The 19,114-nt window shown below is 40.2% G+C and overlaps 2 long non-coding RNA genes across 2 annotated transcripts; one reads left to right on the top strand and one right to left on the bottom strand.

The window, feature by feature from the left end:
* The first annotated feature begins 344 nt into the window (after positions 1 to 344).
* On the top strand, positions 345 to 12,364 carry LOC121136730. The gene is made up of 2 exons (XR_005873823.1): positions 345 to 639; positions 11,895 to 12,364. It is a non-coding gene; the product is annotated as an uncharacterized LOC121136730 (long non-coding RNA).
* On the bottom strand, positions 11,697 to 15,520 carry LOC121136731. Its single transcript, XR_005873826.1, has 2 exons — positions 15,485 to 15,520; positions 11,697 to 11,948 (listed from the first exon to the last, which is right to left on the bottom strand). It is a non-coding gene; the product is annotated as an uncharacterized LOC121136731 (long non-coding RNA).
* Between the last annotated feature and the right edge of the window lie 3,594 nt (positions 15,521 to 19,114).

The following is a 19,114-nucleotide window of genomic DNA, read 5'->3' as shown; positions in this document are numbered from 1 at the left end:
AAGTTAATAGTCAAGTTGCATCAGCTGTTTTTACCTTAGAGACCTTTGGACTTCAATAGACCGGACATAATCTCATCATTAAAGAAAAACAGTATTTTTCAAAGTCATGTTTGCTGATAGAGTTCCAAGCAGAAATTATGCCAAGAGTCTACTTACAAAGACATAGTTGTAATCAGAACATATTTTGTATCAGCACAAATTTCATTTACCCTGGAACTAGAAATATGACATAGTGTTTGTTTTGGAAGAAATAAAGAACTCGAGAAAGAGGCAGGTACTTATGTTTCATTGTATTTCAACCTTGCATTGGGTCTATATGGTATGCACTATTTTATTCAGTTTACCATGGTATGAATTAAAACTCAGAAAGTTTAAGTTATGGGGATATATTGCTTATGGCCTGATAAAGCTTGCCTGGAGAGAAGAATACAAAGCTACTCACAGCCATAGAGGTCAGGAAATGGTGGTACACACCTTTAACCCTGGCAACCATGCTAGTTAGCCATAGATGCTGGGCGGTGGTGGTGCATGCCTTTCATCCCAGCACTAGAGAGGTATATGAGACAGGAGCAGGGTTCAGAGCGTGTAGTAGTCTCCAGCAACATTGAGGACAGTATCACTCTTCCAGCCTTGGTAGAGGTAAGAGGTCTCTGGTGGCTTGGCTGCTTTGCTTCTCTGATCTTCAGCTTGAACCCCAATATCTGTCTCTGGGTTTATAGTATTCCTATTACATTAAGTAACTGTACAGGGTCATCCAGTCAGTCAATGGTAGAACTTAGATTTAAGCCCAAGACTAACCCAGGAGGCTCCTACTCTTATTAACTCCACTACACAGTTCAGAGTATTTTTTTTACATGAAGGGAGGATGGTTAAATAGAGAAAGAGGAATAAACATTGCTGTAGACCTCCTGAAGAAAACATCCATGGATTTCTTTCAAATATGGAACTATGGGTATAGCTCCTGATGGAGTGAGTGAGGGGTGACTACAGCTCTCTCCTGGTCTACAAGTATTTGATCTATGAAGAGGTGAATGGTTGACTTGGGGTTTGTGCTTTTATTTTCTCCTTCTCCTCTTCCTTTTTTGTTGTTTGTGGTGTGTGTGCACATATGTGCATGTGTACATGCCTGTGCCTAGGCTCATATATTCAGAAGTCATAAAGGACAGCAGTCATTTCCTCTATCACTCTTTCTCTCTGTTCCCTTGAGACAGGATCTCTCACTGAATCTGAGCTCACGGTTACATTTCAGCTATGCTGGCTGGCCAGCAAATCCCAGTAATCCTCCAGTGTCCATTGTCCACCCACTGCTGGGGTTAAGTCTGCATTCAGCCATGACCATCTTTTTAATGTGAGTCCTGAGAGCCTGATAAGACCTTCTTGGAACCATGTACAAAAGGCTGGCCTTGAACTTACTATGGTAGCCCTGAATGACCTTAGACTTGCAGCAATCCTCCTGTTCCAGGCTCCAGAATACTGGAATTATAGGTTGTAGTACCATACCTGGCTATGGATTATTGCTTTTTCAGCAATGAATTAGAAAATTCTTCCATACCAGAAAGCAATGGCTGTTTCTTTTCACTCATGACTTCAATTCAGGCACCTTCCTTGTCACTAACCATGCTAACACTCCTCCGCCTCCATCTGACACCACATGTAGACTGTTTATGTGACAGAAAATTAAGGCAGTTGAGAAATGACTAACAAAGTGTGTGTAAGGGGTATAAGGAATTTAGGTATAACCAGTTAACAGTCCGTTTTTAACTAGCTACCATTTCTGAAACTAACTGGCAATAGTCAATAGACTTAATGTCCTTGACCCCAGTCTCACACTCAACTAACTGAACAAGTAACTCATTCAGAAAGCCTGTGGAAACATTCAAGTCATTTATATGATGCCAAGGTATATTCAGTACCAAGAGGAAGAGTAAGGAACACAAGCTTATTTGGTTCATGTCCCAGGCGGAAATATTCCTTAGTCCCCTAGAAGCCAGAGTAATAGTGCATAGTGCTAACACTGGCTCACCATCTGTCCCGTGTGAGGTAGGACTGCTATGACATGGTTTTGTTCAGTCATTGGGGGTATACCACAAAGAGACTAGCTCCTTAGTGAGTATGAAGCAGTTAACATTAGAGACTGCGAGCTAGTCATACTCCTCACAACCAAGCTACAAGCATGGTGTGGGCGAGGTGGCTGGTGCCAAGGGCAGAGTGTTCTACAGCAGCTTGGAGCTCACATAGGACCTGACCCAGGACATGCTGCCTCTGAGAAACAAGATATTCAGGATGAAGGAAGGTTTGCTTTCTGGATTACTTCTCCTTGAAAGACTTCTGTGGTTCATGCTGCTGCCGGAGGCCATGTTGGTATCCATGATCTATAATGCTGCAGCAGGCTTTGTTGATGTCTGTGGTCTGTGCTTCCCCAGGGACCAGTTTGATGTTGGTGATCTGTAGTCCATACTGCCAGCTGCTATGGTTCCCTGAAATGATATTGATGACTGCAGCCTCATAACTGAGAATGGGAGACATTGAAGGCTTTTGTGATAACAGTCCCCAGACTCCCACCCCCCCATCCACCCAAAAGGACAGTTCAGACAGGAAGATATTGAAGAGAGCTCTTAAAACTGTAATAAAGAAGCTGAAGTGTAGCTCTTCACAAATGATGGGTGGTGGCATGGATGCGGTGGGAAACTCACTTTTATTTAAGGTGCTGGCCACTTTGAGTTTGAGCATTCTCCAGTGAGTATGTTGGCAACACATATTGGAGGGGTTTTTGGTTTTGTTTTAGGGAAGCATAGGGGTAGAGTGGTGGACCTGGGAGGAATGGATAGCAAGTGTGATAGAGTACCTTATATGAAATTTCCAAAGCATTAATAAAAATATTATGGCGGGGGAATAATTCAACTTTCTCATTTCTGGAAGCTAGAACTCTGAGACCAAGGTGTTCAACTCGGTTTGTTTTTCTTCTTGTGGTTGTTCTCATTGTTTGGACTGTAGGTTTCTGCCTTCTTATGTCTTCAGGAAGTATTCTCTCTGAACCAGCCTGTATCATTGTCTATTCTTGTAAGGACACTGGTAATATTCTGTTAGGGTTCACCCTAAAGACCCCATTTTACTGTAATTGCATCAAATCACACTCACAGACATGGTGGGTAAAGGTTACAATGTATGTATTTTTGGTGAGCATAGTTCATCCCATATCAGCTCATGTGGGTCCATGAGGAACTTGAGAGAATTGATTTTCATATAAAGGAGAAGCAATGGTCAGAGGTGTGCTTTTAAAAGTCCATTTGGCTGTATTTGGATAAGAAATAACAAAGGAAGGTCCATGCTTTAGGATCTAAAGAAGGTGCTAAGAGAAGTTCTCCACCTGTGGGTAATGACCCCACCCAGGGTTGTATATGAGTTACTCTGCATATCAGATATATACACTGCAATTGAGAACCGTAGCAAAATTATAGTTGTGAAGTAACAACAACAACATTTTATGGTTGGTGGTCACCATAACATGAGGAATTGTAGTAAGGGTTGCAGGATTAGGAAGGCTGAGAGTCATTGTGCTAGGAGATCATGAAGGAAATTACTAGAACATACTAGAGAGAGATCATGCTAGCTTACTCCCAAGATGGATGGAATAAGAGACTTTTAGAGAGAAACTACATGGTGTTTAGCAAGTGTGAAAGGTCAGGATCAATTTGTAATTTTCTCTCTCTTTATATAGAAAAGTGTAGAGTTATTGTGATAAACACTATGACCAAAGCAGCTTGTGGAGGAAATGATTGTCGTCCATCATGAAGGGAAGTCAGGGGCAGGAAGTCAATCCGAGAGCCTGGAGCCAGAAACTAAAACAGAGGCCATAGAGGAGCATTGCTTCCTGGTTTGTTCCCTGTAGATTGTGAGCCTGACTTCTATGACTCAGGACCACCTGCTCAGGTGGCACTTCCATAGTGAGTTGGCCCTTCCTGAATCATTTTCAAGAAAGAGACCCAGAGGGTTGTCTACAGGACAATTTTTTAGAGGCATTTTCTGACTTGAGGATTCCTTTTTTCCAAATAACTCTGACTTGTATCAAGTTGAAACTAAAAAAAAAAAACTAACCAGGACTGTTATTAATGAAGGTAAAACAAACAAAAAACAAATAAATTCTGCAGGAGAAACAGAATAAAAATAAGCCGCTCTGCCAGTGCTCTGAGAGCTGATGTCGGTATCCCTGTGTACAGGAGGGTGTAGGGTGATGTGTACACTGTAGACTTACATGAACGGATGCTGGATGAATGAGAGTTGGTGCTAGAATGCACATACAGAACAAAGGTTTGATCCTTTGTGATCTAGGCCAGACTTTCTTGTGTCTTTCTTGTCCTCTTCTTTCCTCAGTATTCATACTTTTCTATGTATTATCATGAATGGTTTTAAGAATTATGTTCAGGACCTTCCCACTTGGAATATCTGTATCATAATTCATAAAACTATTCATGATAAGATTATATACATATATATATTTACATACACATGTTTACATCTGTCATGTTGGGTTATTATGTGTGCCTCTGTGGATGATATGACAATTCCTGGCTTTGTCTTTCGTAATTTATTTGATAAACATCATTTTATGTTTGAGAATTGGTTTTCTGAAGAGAAAGGTCAGTTTTGATGTTGCCACTTTGATTTTATTTAGAGGCAAAGGAAATTTAAATAGTTTTTTATAACTACAGAGAATGGACCTCCTTGAGATACATATGTAGAAAAGAATCATATCCTTAAACATACTATTTCAAAATCTAGTGTCAGACATATATTTATTATAAAACAGTGAAGTAAGTTTATTGAGCAGAGATGTAACAATTGCTGTGACATTCATTGTTAAAAAACTGTGTTGCTAAGCTTAATTGCATGCAGTTTAATCTATCAAATAAGCATTGTAGCTAGATATATAAAAACATGAACATGGCTGGTCAAATGCTACTGACAAACCAAACAAGGATTGAAGAAGGGGCCCATTTGACTTAACACTCTGGAGATAAAGGGAAGACCCAGCAAGCCTGCCATGATCTCTGTAATTACGAATCCTCTGTTAGGCTCATCCACAGATGAAAGACTAAGGATCTTAACAAATTTCCTAGGGCCATCTGGACTTCGATGATGCTCAAGAAATTAGCAAAGTTTGTTCTCTGACTGGTTTAAGAGACTAGGAATCCAAGTACAGCAAGTTGCAGGGTTTTCTGCCTACTGGCCAAGCCAAGTCTGCATGTTTTTGTGTTTGGTAATACGTGTTATGTACTTATGTTGATAATGTACAATTTGCAGCTAGTAGCTGGAGAGATAGAGCACCTCATTATTGTCATTTTTAAAAATAGAAAAATTTATACTGGAGAGACAGCATAATGCTTAAGACCACTTGATATTCTTGAAGAGGACCAGAGTTTAGTTTCCAGCTCACAACATCTATAATTCCAGTTCAGAAGATCTAACACCTTCTTCTGATCTCCTCAGGCATCAGTCATGCAAGAGGGAAACAGACATCCATGCAACCAAAACACCTATACACATAAAATAAATTAAAAAATCATAAATAGACAAATTAGGGGTTGGAGAGATATGTCAGCAGTTAAGAGTACAGACTCTTCTTCCAGAGGACCTGGATTTAATTCCCAGCACCCACAATGGTGGCTCACAACCACCTGAAGATCCTGTACCAGAAGATCCAACTAAAATCCACATTTAAATATTAATCTCATCTCTCTTTAGAAAAGTTCCAAACTTATAACTAAAAGACTTGGCTATCATGCTTTTAGTATTTGAGTTACATTCTTTCCTTTTGTTCATTGAGCACTGAGGATTGAACCCAGGGTGTCAGGGTTGCTAGCTCAGTATTTACCACCAGAGAGCTAAACCACTATCTCTGAAGTTATATTCTTCTACTGAAGTTATTTTACATACTCAGAATTCATCCATAGAGACCTGTTATTGGTCCTTTTATGTTAGGCAACTTATCTTTGATTTTACAATATTTTTTATGTTCCAGTTTCTTTCACTTCTTCCTCAATACAAATGAAATGCAAATGTTTTTATAGTATTATATTAGTTGAGGCTCTCTAGAGGAAGAAAACTTACAGAATATATATGTATATTCAGTATGTATTTGGTATATAGTGTGTATATTCTGTATATATATTTTATATTCTCTCTATTTATAACTCCCATATAATTAATAAATCCCAGGATCATTAGAATGGTTTACAGGCTGTGGTCCAGTTAGTACAGAAAAGGTTATCTACGATCAGGAAGTCCAAGAATCCACCAATGGTGTTCACAAGGCTGAATGTCTCAGCCGGCCTTCAGTTTACACTGGAATTCTGAAGAAGTAGGCTGTAATGCCAGTGACTTGCCAATGGGAGCGAAAGCAAGCAGGCAGAGAGGAATTTCCTTCCTCCATATGCATTATACAAGCTGCCAGCAGAAGGGGTGGCCCAGGTGAAAGCTGGATCCTCCCACCTCGAAAGGGCAGCATTACAAAGTGGTCTTTCAGTGTCAAATGATTCAGTTAAGAACAAATCCCTCACAGTTGTGTGGTGCTGGGGTTTTAATTTCAGATGTAGTCAGTTGACAACCAAGACTAGTCATCACAAGTCATCCCTTGTCAACTTGAGAAACAATCTATCTTCTTGTGTCGCGCTTAATTTCCAAATGCAAATAATAGCCAGGTAATAATTACACCTATATAACTATCCCATTTGCAACTGCAAAAGCATATATTAGACAGGGTCATAATTGTACATATCATGATGGAAATATCCCCTTGTACAACCACAAATCCATTATAAGATATAGGATAGGTGGTAATATCGTTTGAGGGGCATTCTTTTGGTGTCTCAAAACTTGAAATGATTACCACTGATATTCAACTAGTTTTTGTTATATTACATGACAAATCGATGAAAGAAAACACAAATGTCTGTACAAACACATTGTTAACGAAATAACTGACAGAAATACTCATGTCTACTACAATCCTTGTTAATGCAACTGGCAATGTGACCTTAGATGGGATTTATAAATTCCTTCCTATACTACCTTTTGGTATTTCCTCCAGTCTCAGCAAGCACCTCAGCAGGTCTTGACTCTTATTGGAGGAGTGACACATGCCCTAATTTCTCAATGATGTGTGCCCTTTGTCATCCTGCCTGGATTAGGATGTTGCAGTTTCCCATCAACTTCAATCACAGTACGTAGTAGGACCAAGAGACACCCAACAGGATCCCCAGCACTCCAGACATAATCCTTTTTACATCCATTGTGGAGAGGTAATCCCATTCCCCTTGGTAATCTATTTCAATAACCCCTTTTAACACTGTTATTCGTTTCTTAGCCTGTTGGCCAAGGGCATTAGAAGCCCATAGTGTCCCGGGTGATGTCAGATTTTGTAGTTCAATGGAAGGTTTCTTGTGCATCCTGGCAGGAGTGCTCCCCCCACTGGAGCAAAAACTAAGACAGCAGAACTTAAGGTCATGGGAACAGGAAACAATCTTTCCTAGTGGGTCACTAGAGATGACATTGAGTAGAACTATTCCCTTCCACCCCTTGAATCATGGACCTGTGGATTCTGGCAATTGAGAAATGGTACCATATATTGGCTACTGATTCAAAGCATATACTGCTTTCTGGAAAGCCCTGCACTAGATCTGCAGGCTGCTGCCACCTAAATGGTGTGGTGACTGTGTCTTCAAAGGTCATTTAAACTTTCTATCAAGCAAGCTGCTTCAGGATGGTGGGGAATATGAAAAGACCAGTAGATGCCATGGTTGTGGGTCAACTGTTGCAGTTTCGTGGCTATGAATAGAGTTCCTTGTTCAGAAGCAGTACTGGGTGGAGTACCATGACAAGTAGATCTATAAGTCTATAGATGGTGGTTTTGGCAGAAGCATTATATGCAGAAAATGAAAATCCATTACCAGAATGACTATCAACTCCAGTAAGGACAAGGTATTGTCCTGTCATCAGGGATGGTGGCCCAATGTAGTCAACCTGCCACTAGGTGATTGGCTGGTTACCCAAGGAAATATTGCCATATGTGTGGCTCAGAATTAGTCTTGACTGTTGGCAGATCTGACACTCAGCAGCAGCTGTAACCAGGTCAGCCTTGGTGAGTGGAAGTTCACATTTTTGATCCCCATGCATAATCTCCATCTCTGCCACCATGGCTACTTTGCTCATGGATCAATCAGGCAATGACAGGAATGGCTGGGGATTTCCACAGAATGCATAATTCTATCTCCTTGATTATTGAACTCCTCAACTGAAATCACCTTTTGATGAGCATTTAGATGAGACACAAGTATGTTTACATCCTTTGCTCATTTGGAGAAATTTATCCACATATTTCTTCTCAAGATTTCTCTCTCACCAATTTTCCCATCATGTTCTTTCTTACTTCCTGACCATCCAGCCACTCCACTGGCTACAGACATGAGTCAGTGAACAATTGCACATCTTGTCATTTCTCCTTCATAACAAACAGTAATAGATTGCAGTTTGTCTGAAGTTCTGCCCATTATGAAGATTTTCTTTCACAAGAATCTCTCAGGGTTATCCCAGAAAGGTGTTGTAATAATGCAAGTGCCCACTTCAGTCTGATGCCTTTATAATGTGCAGAATCATCAGTAAACCAGGCCCTAGTCTTCAATAGGGAACACCTGAAGAGGGTATAGGCACATATTTGGCACCAGACACCATTGTAACAGAAGAATAAACCATTGGCATTTGGGAAACTTCTTCATGTAATTTTCTTGTGCCATCAGGACCAGCTTGTGACCGATCTCATATATACCACTTCCACTTGATAACAGATTGCTACAGTGCATGTCATACTTTATGAGTTAGTGGGTGTGATAACAACCCGTTCATGATGGGCAGGGCAGGTCTCATGATCACTTGGTGTTTTTTGTCAAATGTTCAGTTTCCACTAAGACCAGTAGCAAGCCAAGAACTATCTCACAAAGGGAGTATACTTATCTGGAGATTATGATAGACTTCGCTCCAAATCCCAAAGTTATCTTTGTAATTCTTCTATAGGGGTCTGACTAAGTCTCCAAACAGCATCCCTATCTGCCACTGACACCTCAAGTACCATATGGTCTGCTGGTTCATATGTTCCAAGTGGTAGAACAGCCTGAACAGCTGCCTGGACCTGTGGAAGAGCCTTCTCCTGTTTTAGGCCCTACAGAAAGCTACAAGCATTTGAGTCAATTGGTGCATGGGTTAGAGAAACACACCCAAGTGTGGAATGTGCTGTCTCCAGAATCCAAATAGGCCCACTGAATATGGTGCTACTTTCTTGGTGCCAAGGGGTTGGGTACAGTAATTTATCCATCATCTTAGAAGGAATATCTCTGCATACCCCACACATGGGACTCCTAAGAACTTCACTGAGGTAGAAGTTCCTTGAATTTTTGTTGGATTTATTTTCCATCTTCTGATATGCATATATGTTAACAATGAGTTCAAAATTGTTGCTGCCTTCTGCTCACTTGGTCCAGTCAGCATAATTCCATCAATACAGTGCAGCAGTGTGATACTCTGTGCAAGACAGAGATGATCAAGAACCCTTCTAACTAAGTTATGACACAGGACAGGAGAGTTCATATATCCCTGGAGCAAAACTATTGGCCTTACCTAGTAAAAAACAAATTATTTCTTGAAATCTTTAGGGACAGGAACTGAGAAAACTCATTTTATAAGTCAATACTTGCATACTATGTATCAGGAGATGTGTTGATTTGCTCAGGTGAGGACACTACATGTGGTACAACTGCTGTAATTGTAGTTACTAAATGATTGGGTTTTTGATGGCCAACCATTGTTATCCATTATCCATCTGCTTCTGCACTGACCACATAGGAGACTAAAAGGCATATATGGTAGGAACTACCATCCCTGTAAATTTCAAGTCCTTGATATTAGCACTAATTTCTGCAGTTCTTTCAGGGATGTGATACTGTTTTTGTCTCACTATTTTCTTTGGCAGAGGCAACTCTAAAAACTTCCATTTAGCATTTTCAACCATAATAACCCAAATCCCCCAGACACCGAGCCGGCCATAGAGTAAGAAGGAAAGAAAGACATATAGAATAAGGTAAATTGAAAGTCAGAAGCAAAATACTGAAAAAGAGAAACAGGATGATTTAAGTTAGAAAATATGGCTAAAAATAAGCTACATTAAGGCTGGACATTTGAAACTAAGAATAAGCCTCTGTGTCTTTATTTTGGAGCAGATGAGAAAGCCAATTACATGCTCCACAGGTCAGGGAACCAATATGAGAATCCTGCCAATTTCTAAGCATATTTATCTCAGTTACACATTCTAAAACAGGGGAAATAATCACAGGATAAGTTTGGGTATCTATGGGCCCTACTGTAATTCTTATATCAGATAACACTACATAAACTCCTACTTAAAACTGGAGGACCACAATGTTTCTTGGGACCCCCCAAGAATCAGCATCAATTCAGAACCAGTGTCTAACAGACCCCAGAAAATCTGATTGTTTTTTGTCCCCAGTAAACAGGTACCCTTTGTAAAAGGCCATAAGTTCCTCTGGGGAAGAACTGTAGGAAGGCTAACTGTAAACTTTTAGGTGTCTTCTCAGAATCCTTTCTTAGGGGAATCTATCCACCCTTTCATTCAAGGGGTGCTGGATCTGCAATCTGGCTCAAGTTTGGAAATTGATTCACTGGTCCAGATTGCCTTTGTCATGATCCAGTACAGCCTTTCTTTCATTTGCCTGAGAATTTTATGTTTATACAGAGCAAACAGAAATGTAGTCAGCTACTTATCTATGTCATGGCTGGAATGATTGACTAGCAAGTACCAAAGATCATATGAGTCATGTCACCATAAAATTCGCCTTGCCTGTGCTGACCATTACAGACTGGGCTATTATGAACATTGCTTTGTTTATTGTGGTGTTTGATGGAAAATGGCCCCCAAAGGGAGTGACACTATTAGGAGATGTGGCCTTATTGAAACAGGTGTGGTCTTGTTGGAGGAAATGTGTCAGTGTTGGGGTGGGCTTTGAATTCTTTTTCTCAAGCAACAATCAGTGTGATATCCAGTCAACTTCCTGTTACCTGCAAGTTGTAGAATTCTCACCTTCAGCACCACATCTGCCTGCATGTTGCCATGCTCCCCCTTCATGATGATAATGAACTGAAACTCTAAAATTGTACGTGAACCAGCCTCCTTTTAATGTTTTCTTTATAAGAGTTGGTGTGGTCATGGTGTGTTTTACAACACTAGAAACCAAAGTAAGACATCTATCTACCCATTATGATAACAATGTCTTTGATGATTCAGTGCTGTCATGAGGTCCTTCTACCTGTGAGGTCAATTAAATGCATTGCATTTAATTTATCCCTGACAACCTCCACCTCCAACCTTAAGTCCTGGCACAAGGAAAACTGCAACAAAGAGCTTAAGGATAGACAGGATGGAGGATGTGACCTGAATTTGTGGAAGATATGCAAAGGCTTGGCTGTTCTGGTGTGGGGGTGGCTGCTCAGTGAAATCAGATGTCCTAAGTGAGTAACTGACACAGTCTCTGCCACAGATTCCAAGCACAAGGAGAGAAGGCCCCACCCAAGATCTCCTGTGAGGCCAATCAAGTGCAGACACGTGTGCAGCTCCAAGCAACTCTCCCAAGAGGCACAGTCAGCTTTAATTTTTACTTGAAATGGGACTACAAAAAGACCATTTGTATTATATGTCTGTAGAGAAAAGCAGAACAAGCATTTGGAAAGATTTATGAAATTTTATCCTGTTGGAGATTTGATATAATAATACTCCAATTTAAGTCCGTTTCCTGGAAAATTTTATCTGCATGATTTTTTCTTTTTTTTTCTAGATGTCTCATTTGTCCAGTGGTCTTCAGATTCCTTAGCTGGATGCCTTCATTCTCCTGAAAAGACAAAAACAAAACCATACCCCAACCCTAATTTTGGGACGGTTCCCTTATGGCAAGTAATGTCTGAAAAAACGAAAAACATTTATTAGATTTAAAGTTAGTTTAGATTAAATGACCATGCTATTTGATTAATTATTACGTCTTCTCATCAAGGGATGCCTTTTGTTCAAACATAATCTTTATGTATTTTAATGGTATCTGTCATCTTCCAAACCCCCTTTTTCTCAAACCCCCTTTCCCAACAAAGCACACATCCTGGTTCCCATCCTGAGGACAGCACATCTTTAAAATATACCAGCTGATTTAATTCCATAGGTTTTTTCCTGTTATCTAATTTCTCTCCACTGCTGTCAATTCTTTCTCATTTACATTCAGAAAATTCAAAGTTAATAAAGCATTTTGCAATCTAATTCTGCAGGTCTTTATTACCCCTTGTTGTTCATTTAGCATATCCTTTAGAGTTTGATTTGATCATTCTATAACTGCTTGCCTTGTAGGATTGTGTGGCATAGTGTAACATGCTTTATATTTTAATAAGCAAAAACTGTTTTATTTTACTAGAGTCTTATGCTAGAGCATCGTCAGTCTTCATTTTTTCAGGTACTACTAAGATTTCTAGCATTGCTTGATTATAGAATCAGTCTTTTCAGAACTCAAAGCAATTACCCACCCAAATCCTGAATAGTATCCATGATGTATATTTTAGTTTTCCAAATTCTAGAAAATAAAACACATCCACTTGCAAGATTTCATTCCTTTGAGTACCCTTCGAGTTACTTCCTGCTGGTGTTGGAGTTTAGTTATATAAAGAACAAGGAGAACATTTCCTTATAAGTTTTATAAAGAACAAGGAGAACATTTCCTTATAATTTCCTTGACTTTTTGCCAAGGACAGAAAAAGTCTTTTTTCAAACCTTTGCTATAGACATTTTTTATGAAATTCCGATGCCTTCAGCATATTTCCTATCAATTGTTGATCAATTTCATCAATATCTTGAGCTAAAGGGCCTGCCAGACCTGTATAGGATCAGATGTATGTTTCTATTTCTTTGTTCTCCATATTTTCCTGTTTCCTTGTGTGCAGGATATTTTCTAATTAACTGTCAAACACTGTGGTTATCTCATTTATATGTCTATCAGAATTCTTGAACCTTACAAACAACTTGATTTTATTGGATCTTGATTTTAACATTTACTATGTGGGTTAAGAACGTCAATGAATGTAGGATTAACATTTCCTTATTACTGACACGAGGACTTCCTGAGAATCACACAGACTGAATTATTAGATATTTCACTTGCTTGCATCAATGTATGTTAAAAAGTATGGTCTTTATCTAGACTGGAATGGGCCTGCAGTATTACCAGTGTGGTTTAATTGTTCCTCTTCATTATAAGAAGGGACAAAGAAAAACATTACTTTCTAGAAAGTAGTGGGGAAACTTAAGTCAAGAGAGATGAGTGACTGAGGAAATCATCAAAAGGCTTTCATTTGAAGGTGTGACCTGGTTGAAGGAGGTGTGTCACTGTGGGGGTGAGCTTTGAGGTCTCTTTTTCTCAAGCCCCCTCAGTGTGACTATTAGTTGACTTCCTGTTGTCTGCAAGATCTAACACTCTCTGCTCTAGCACCACATCTGCCTGCAGGAAGGCTTCCTCATATCAAGATAATGAGGGTCTAAGTCTCTGAAAGTGTAATAATCCACCACAATTCAGTGTTGCTTTGTAACAGTTGCCAAGATTGGTTTCCAGGAGTTTAATTCAGTGTTTAGCTATGAGTGACTGCCTCTAGTTCCATCAGCCACTGGATAAAGACTCTAGGAGGGCATACAAGTTAGTCATCAATCTCATTATCGGGGAAGGGCATATAAGGTAGCCTCTCCACTATTGCTTAGATTGCCAGTTGGTGTCATCCTTGTAGATCTCTGGGAATCACATTAGTGCCAGATCTCTCCTCAAATCTATAAAGACTCCCTCTACTATGGAGCAAGACATTTGACACCAACTCTTGTTTTTATACACACACACAAATATACACACACACATGCATGAAACGCACAAGACAGTGATTTCAAAAGGAATTAGAGAGCTCAGTGAATCCCATTTATAAAAAGTGGAGGAAACCATCAAGCTAATTCTGTAATTGATAGAGAAGCAGCTGTCACTCATTTTAGCTCAAGAACAGGCATGTTTATAGATGGCTAATGATCTTGTTTTTACCATCTCAGAATTGTCTTTGTAGAGAGAAGTCTTTTCCTTGTCTGCTGCTTGGTTTTTCCCTCACCAGTCGCCTGGGCTCTGCTGCATTGTAGTGCCCAAATAACACACAAGACATGGTATTAATTATGAAGCTGTTGGCCTTGCTTGTTTCTTACTGGCTAGCTCTGACTTAAGTATTTATCCCATAATTGTTAATCTAAGTATTTCTTACTGGAGAAGTTTCTGGGCTTCTTATCCCTATGGCGGTTACATCTCAACTCTCTGTGTTTCTCCTTCCCAGAGTACTCCTCGACTCCTAGTCCCACCTATCTTGCATCCCTATTGGCCAACAGTGCTTTATTGACATATACACAAGACTTCCCCAACAGGTCTTGCCTAAGGTTACTCTTTTGTGAGATTATGAATATCCAGTAAGGCATTGTGGGCCAACCATGAGCATCAGGCCAGCTTGTTGAAATGAGGACTCTTAAATCTAAATGCCAGGCCAGCTCCAAGGTGCCAACTGATGTTTTGATATTTCACATGCAGTCACAGAAAGCTGTCTTTTTGTACTATTTAGGTTATGTTGGGAATTCTTCTGAAAATCCCTCTGCTTCAGCCTTGGTTCCTCTGAGGGGCACCTCATTATGTGACATTTCTTTGTGACAGTTATCTCCAGTCCTCTATGCTGGTTAGTTTCAGTGAGCTCCCAGATCATGTAGAATAATTTACCCTGGCAACAATTTCCTTGTATCGTCCCTTAGAAAAAATTGCCCCGTGTTGAGGTTTGTTATTTCCTCCTTGACTTTGAATGTTTTTACTATTTCGTGACTCATTCCCACAAAGTGTTTGATGTTAAAGGGGCAGCTGCAGGATGAGTCTAAGCTTAAGAGCAAATAAGAAAACTGCTGAGAGCCTGGGGACTGCTGAAGAAGTGGTTAAAGAACCAGTCCACTTAAGTTTGATGTTTTAGATGGCTTCAAAATGGTCACCATCACAATAAGGGACAGGAAGGGTATAGGCAGGTCCTAGAAGTCAATCTAGAAAATTCCAAGAGTTTCCAGTCTTAAGTCTCTGACTATATAAGATATTTAGACATGGAGAGGTTGAGGGGCAAACACAATAAACACTCTCTATGTTTTTGAGGAATTTGTGTTGCCAAAAGAAATTCATGCCTGGCCTTTGATGAGCCATGTGTCTTTTTAATGCTCAAGATAATTGCTCTGTATCTGAGCAAACAGGAAGTGGGAATTGGCTATGAAGGATAATACATGAGGCAGAATTTCCTGGATTCAGAGCAGAGTGAACAGGATTCAGGGAAAACCCACTGTTACCTCTTATCTTGACGATGTGGACAATGACATGTCCTATGGAGACAAGAGAGAAAGAATCAGGTTCCTGAATGAATATATGGAGACAGAAATTAATTCCATCTTCACTGAGCCATATTGGATTATGACATGGTGTGTGTGTGTGTGTACACGTGTGTGTGTACGTGTGTGTTTACTGGTGTTGGTGTTCAAGTATGTGTGTGTGTACTGGTACTTTTTTGCATGTGTGCATGCGTGTGTGGAGGTCAGTGGTCAACCTTGAGTGTTGTTTGCCAAAGGCTGTCCATGGTATTTGGAAACCAGGACTGTAGTTTCCCTAGGGTCCATCAGGCTGAGCTAGAGGCTGGGCCAGCCATCAAGCTGAGCACAAGGGATCTGTCTGTGTCCATCTATGCAGGTTTGGAATTATAAGCATGTGCCACTGTGCTCCACCATTGAACACTTTTGTTTGGACCGAGGGATCAATCTCAGGACCTCATACTTGCACAGGACAAGCTCTTTATCAACTGAGTTACCTTCCTGGGCCTAGACACTTTTATAGTGGCCTACTTAAATAATGAAAGATTTCAAACTGGGACTTTCCCTTCTCCACTAAATCTATTCTCCCAAGAGATTTGGAGAAATGACAATACTCTCATTGTGATATCTTGAACTAAACTTTGAAGACTTCCTTGGTTCTGTCCCCTATTAAGAGCACAACATCAAACCAAGCATTGCATTTATGATATGGGTTGGTGTTTCCACATCATGTAATAACCTATGTTTTCTCTCATAATTTTAATATCGCATGACTAAAGAACATTAGGAACATACTTGTAAGCAACACAAGGTCTGGTTTACTCGTCTACTATTGAAGTTGGGAAGGATGCTCCAAGAGGAGGCAGGGGCATCTCAAAATGATATCAGGTTGGAGGAGCTGCCTTAGTCAGTAGAGTACTTTCCCTGAAAGCCTAAGGACCTAAATTCGGATCCATAGCATCCACAGAAGAAGCAAAGCATGGTAGTGTGCACAGGGGAAGCAGAGGCAGGGCATCCTCAGGTTTGAAGGCCAGTAGGTCTAGTAAGTCTAGTAACATTCACTGGAATGGGCCTGCAATATTAACCTGTGGTTAAATTGTTTCTCTTTATTATAAGAAGAGACAAAGAAAAATACTACTTTCTAGAAAGTAGTAGGAAAACTTAAGTCAAAAGAGAGATGAGTGATTGAGGAAATCAGCAAAAGGCTTTCATTTGAAGGCGTGACCTGGTTGAAGGAGGTGTGTCACTGTGGGGGTGAGCTTTGAGGTCCCTTTTGCTCAAGCTCCCTCAGTGTGACTGTTAGTTGACTTCCTGTTGTCTGCAAGATCTAACACTCTCAGCTCTAACACCACAACTGCCTATAGGCAGCCTTCTTCCTGTCACAATAATGATGGACTAAAGCTCTGAAAGTGTAAATGATCCACCCCAATTAAATGTTTCTTTGTTAGAGTTGCCTAGATCATGGTGTCTCTTCACAGCAACAGAAACCCTCACTAAAACATCAGTCAAGGGTAACATGTTGGTTAGTTGACCTTGAGGGGTCAGCTGTTTCTGTGGGTTTTACCTGCCCGGTCATGGCCCCTTTGCTCATCACTCCTCCCACTCTGCAATTGGTTTCCAGGATTTTATTTCAGTGTTTAGCTGTGGGTGTCTGCCTCTGCTTCCATCAGCCACTGGATGAAGACTATAGGATGGCATATAACATTGTCATCAATCTCATTATCAAGGAAGGGCATGTAAGATACCCTCTCCACTATTGCTTAGATTGATAGTTGGTGTCATCCTTGTAGGTCTCTGGGAATTTGTTTAGTGCCAGACCTCTCCTCAAACCTATAATGACTCCCTCTATTATGGTATAGTAAGTGACAGACCAAAACACTTGAGACTAACTCTAGTTTTTATACACACACACACAGCATACATATGCAGGAAAACACACAAATAAGACAATCTTTTCAAAAGGAATGAAACAAGGAACCTGGTATCAGATTTGGGATTGTCTTAGGAAGCTATAGTATAGTTACAACTGGGGAACAATGACAGCTCAGTGATTAGAGAGCCCAGTGAATCCCATTTTTCATAAGTGGAGGGAAACATCAAGCAAACTCTGTAATTAGTAGAGAAGCAGTCGTCAGTCACTTTATCTCTAGGACAGACATGTTTATAGATGGCAAATGATCTTGTTTTTACCATCTCCAAATGATCTTGCCTAATGTTGCTTTTTTATGAGGTTATGAATATCCAGTAAGGCATTGTGGGCCAGCCATGTGCGTCAGGCCAGCTTGTTGAAATGAGGACTTTTAGATCTAAACGCCAGACCAACTCCAAGATGCCAACTGCTGCTTTGATCTTTCACATGGGTGGTGCCTGCTTCTGCAGTCACAAGTAGTTGTCCTATTGTTGTGTTTAGGTAAGGTTGGAGAGTACTCCTGAAAATCACTCTGCCTCAGCCTTGGTTTCTCAATATCTGAGATCACTTTGTGGCAATTACCTCCAGTCCTCTATGCTGGTTGGTTTCAGTAAGCCCCCATGCCAACAATTTCCCTGTATCTTCGCTTAGAAAGAATTGCCCTGTGTTTAGATTTGTAATTTCCTCCTTGTCTTTGAATTTTTTACTATATTGTGACTCATATCCACAAAGTGTTTGGTGTTGAAGGGGCAGCTTCAGGGTGAACTCAAGCTGTCCTCTTGACCTGGGAGTAGCCAAACTTTCTTTGACTTTCTCTGGATGGTAGTCTCATCTCTCATGGTGGCATTGTCAAGCCATTTCTTTAACAGAGTGGTGGATTGTAACTGCTATTTATTTTTCTGAGTATTTTTAAACATAGCTCATGTTGTGTACAGATTATTTTTGTCTCTTAAATGCCAAGATTAAAAATGAAAACCTGAGCATGGAAGTACATGGATGTAGTTGCAGACACTTACAGGACTGTGACCAGAGAATGACTTGGACCTAGGAATTTCAAGCCGGCCAAGGAACCTTAGCCATCAGGATGTGGGGTGGGAGGAGTTAGGGGGTTGCAGCATAATTGGTTGTCTTTCTAAATAGTGTTTTGCTTCATTTTAGCAAAGCACACCTATAGGAGGAAACAGTGTTCTGCCTTTAACCATGTGACTTATTAGAGTCACATACAGATGAGGTAATAAAAGGGTGGTTTACCGCACCACTAACCACACCCACTTTAGGCATGACTAAAGACATATACAGAGGAAGGTATAAAAGACTGAACAGTGGAAGTCTAGCTCTTTTTTCCTGGCTTTCCGGCTTCTAGTTCGGCGGCAGAAAACTACTCAGCTCATCTGGGTTACTTGTTTGTCTCTCATGAGTAATTTCTACAATAAATACTTATTTTTACTTTCAGTAAGTGTGCCGTTTATACTTGCAGCATCATTTTTAATATCCTAAGTATTTTCTACCAAACCTTCCATACTATCCTGCAAGGAATTTCCCATTTCCTGAATTCTTTGTACTAGGATTTCATAACCATCCTGCGATGACTGTATAAGTTTGTCATATTTCACCCTAATTTTGAACCATTTCTTTAGCAAAACTATATGGATTATGAAACTAATAATCACCATCGTGGGTAGGAAGTACCTTCCAGGTAGGTCCTC

The sequence above is a fragment of the Mesocricetus auratus genome, unplaced genomic scaffold (assembly GCF_017639785.1).
Source record: "Mesocricetus auratus isolate SY011 unplaced genomic scaffold, BCM_Maur_2.0 Super-Scaffold_6730, whole genome shotgun sequence".
Taxonomy (NCBI): domain Eukaryota; kingdom Metazoa; phylum Chordata; class Mammalia; order Rodentia; family Cricetidae; genus Mesocricetus; species Mesocricetus auratus.
The sequence above is the reverse complement of the archived record's forward strand: the minus strand, read 5'-3'. Positions and strand labels throughout refer to the sequence as shown.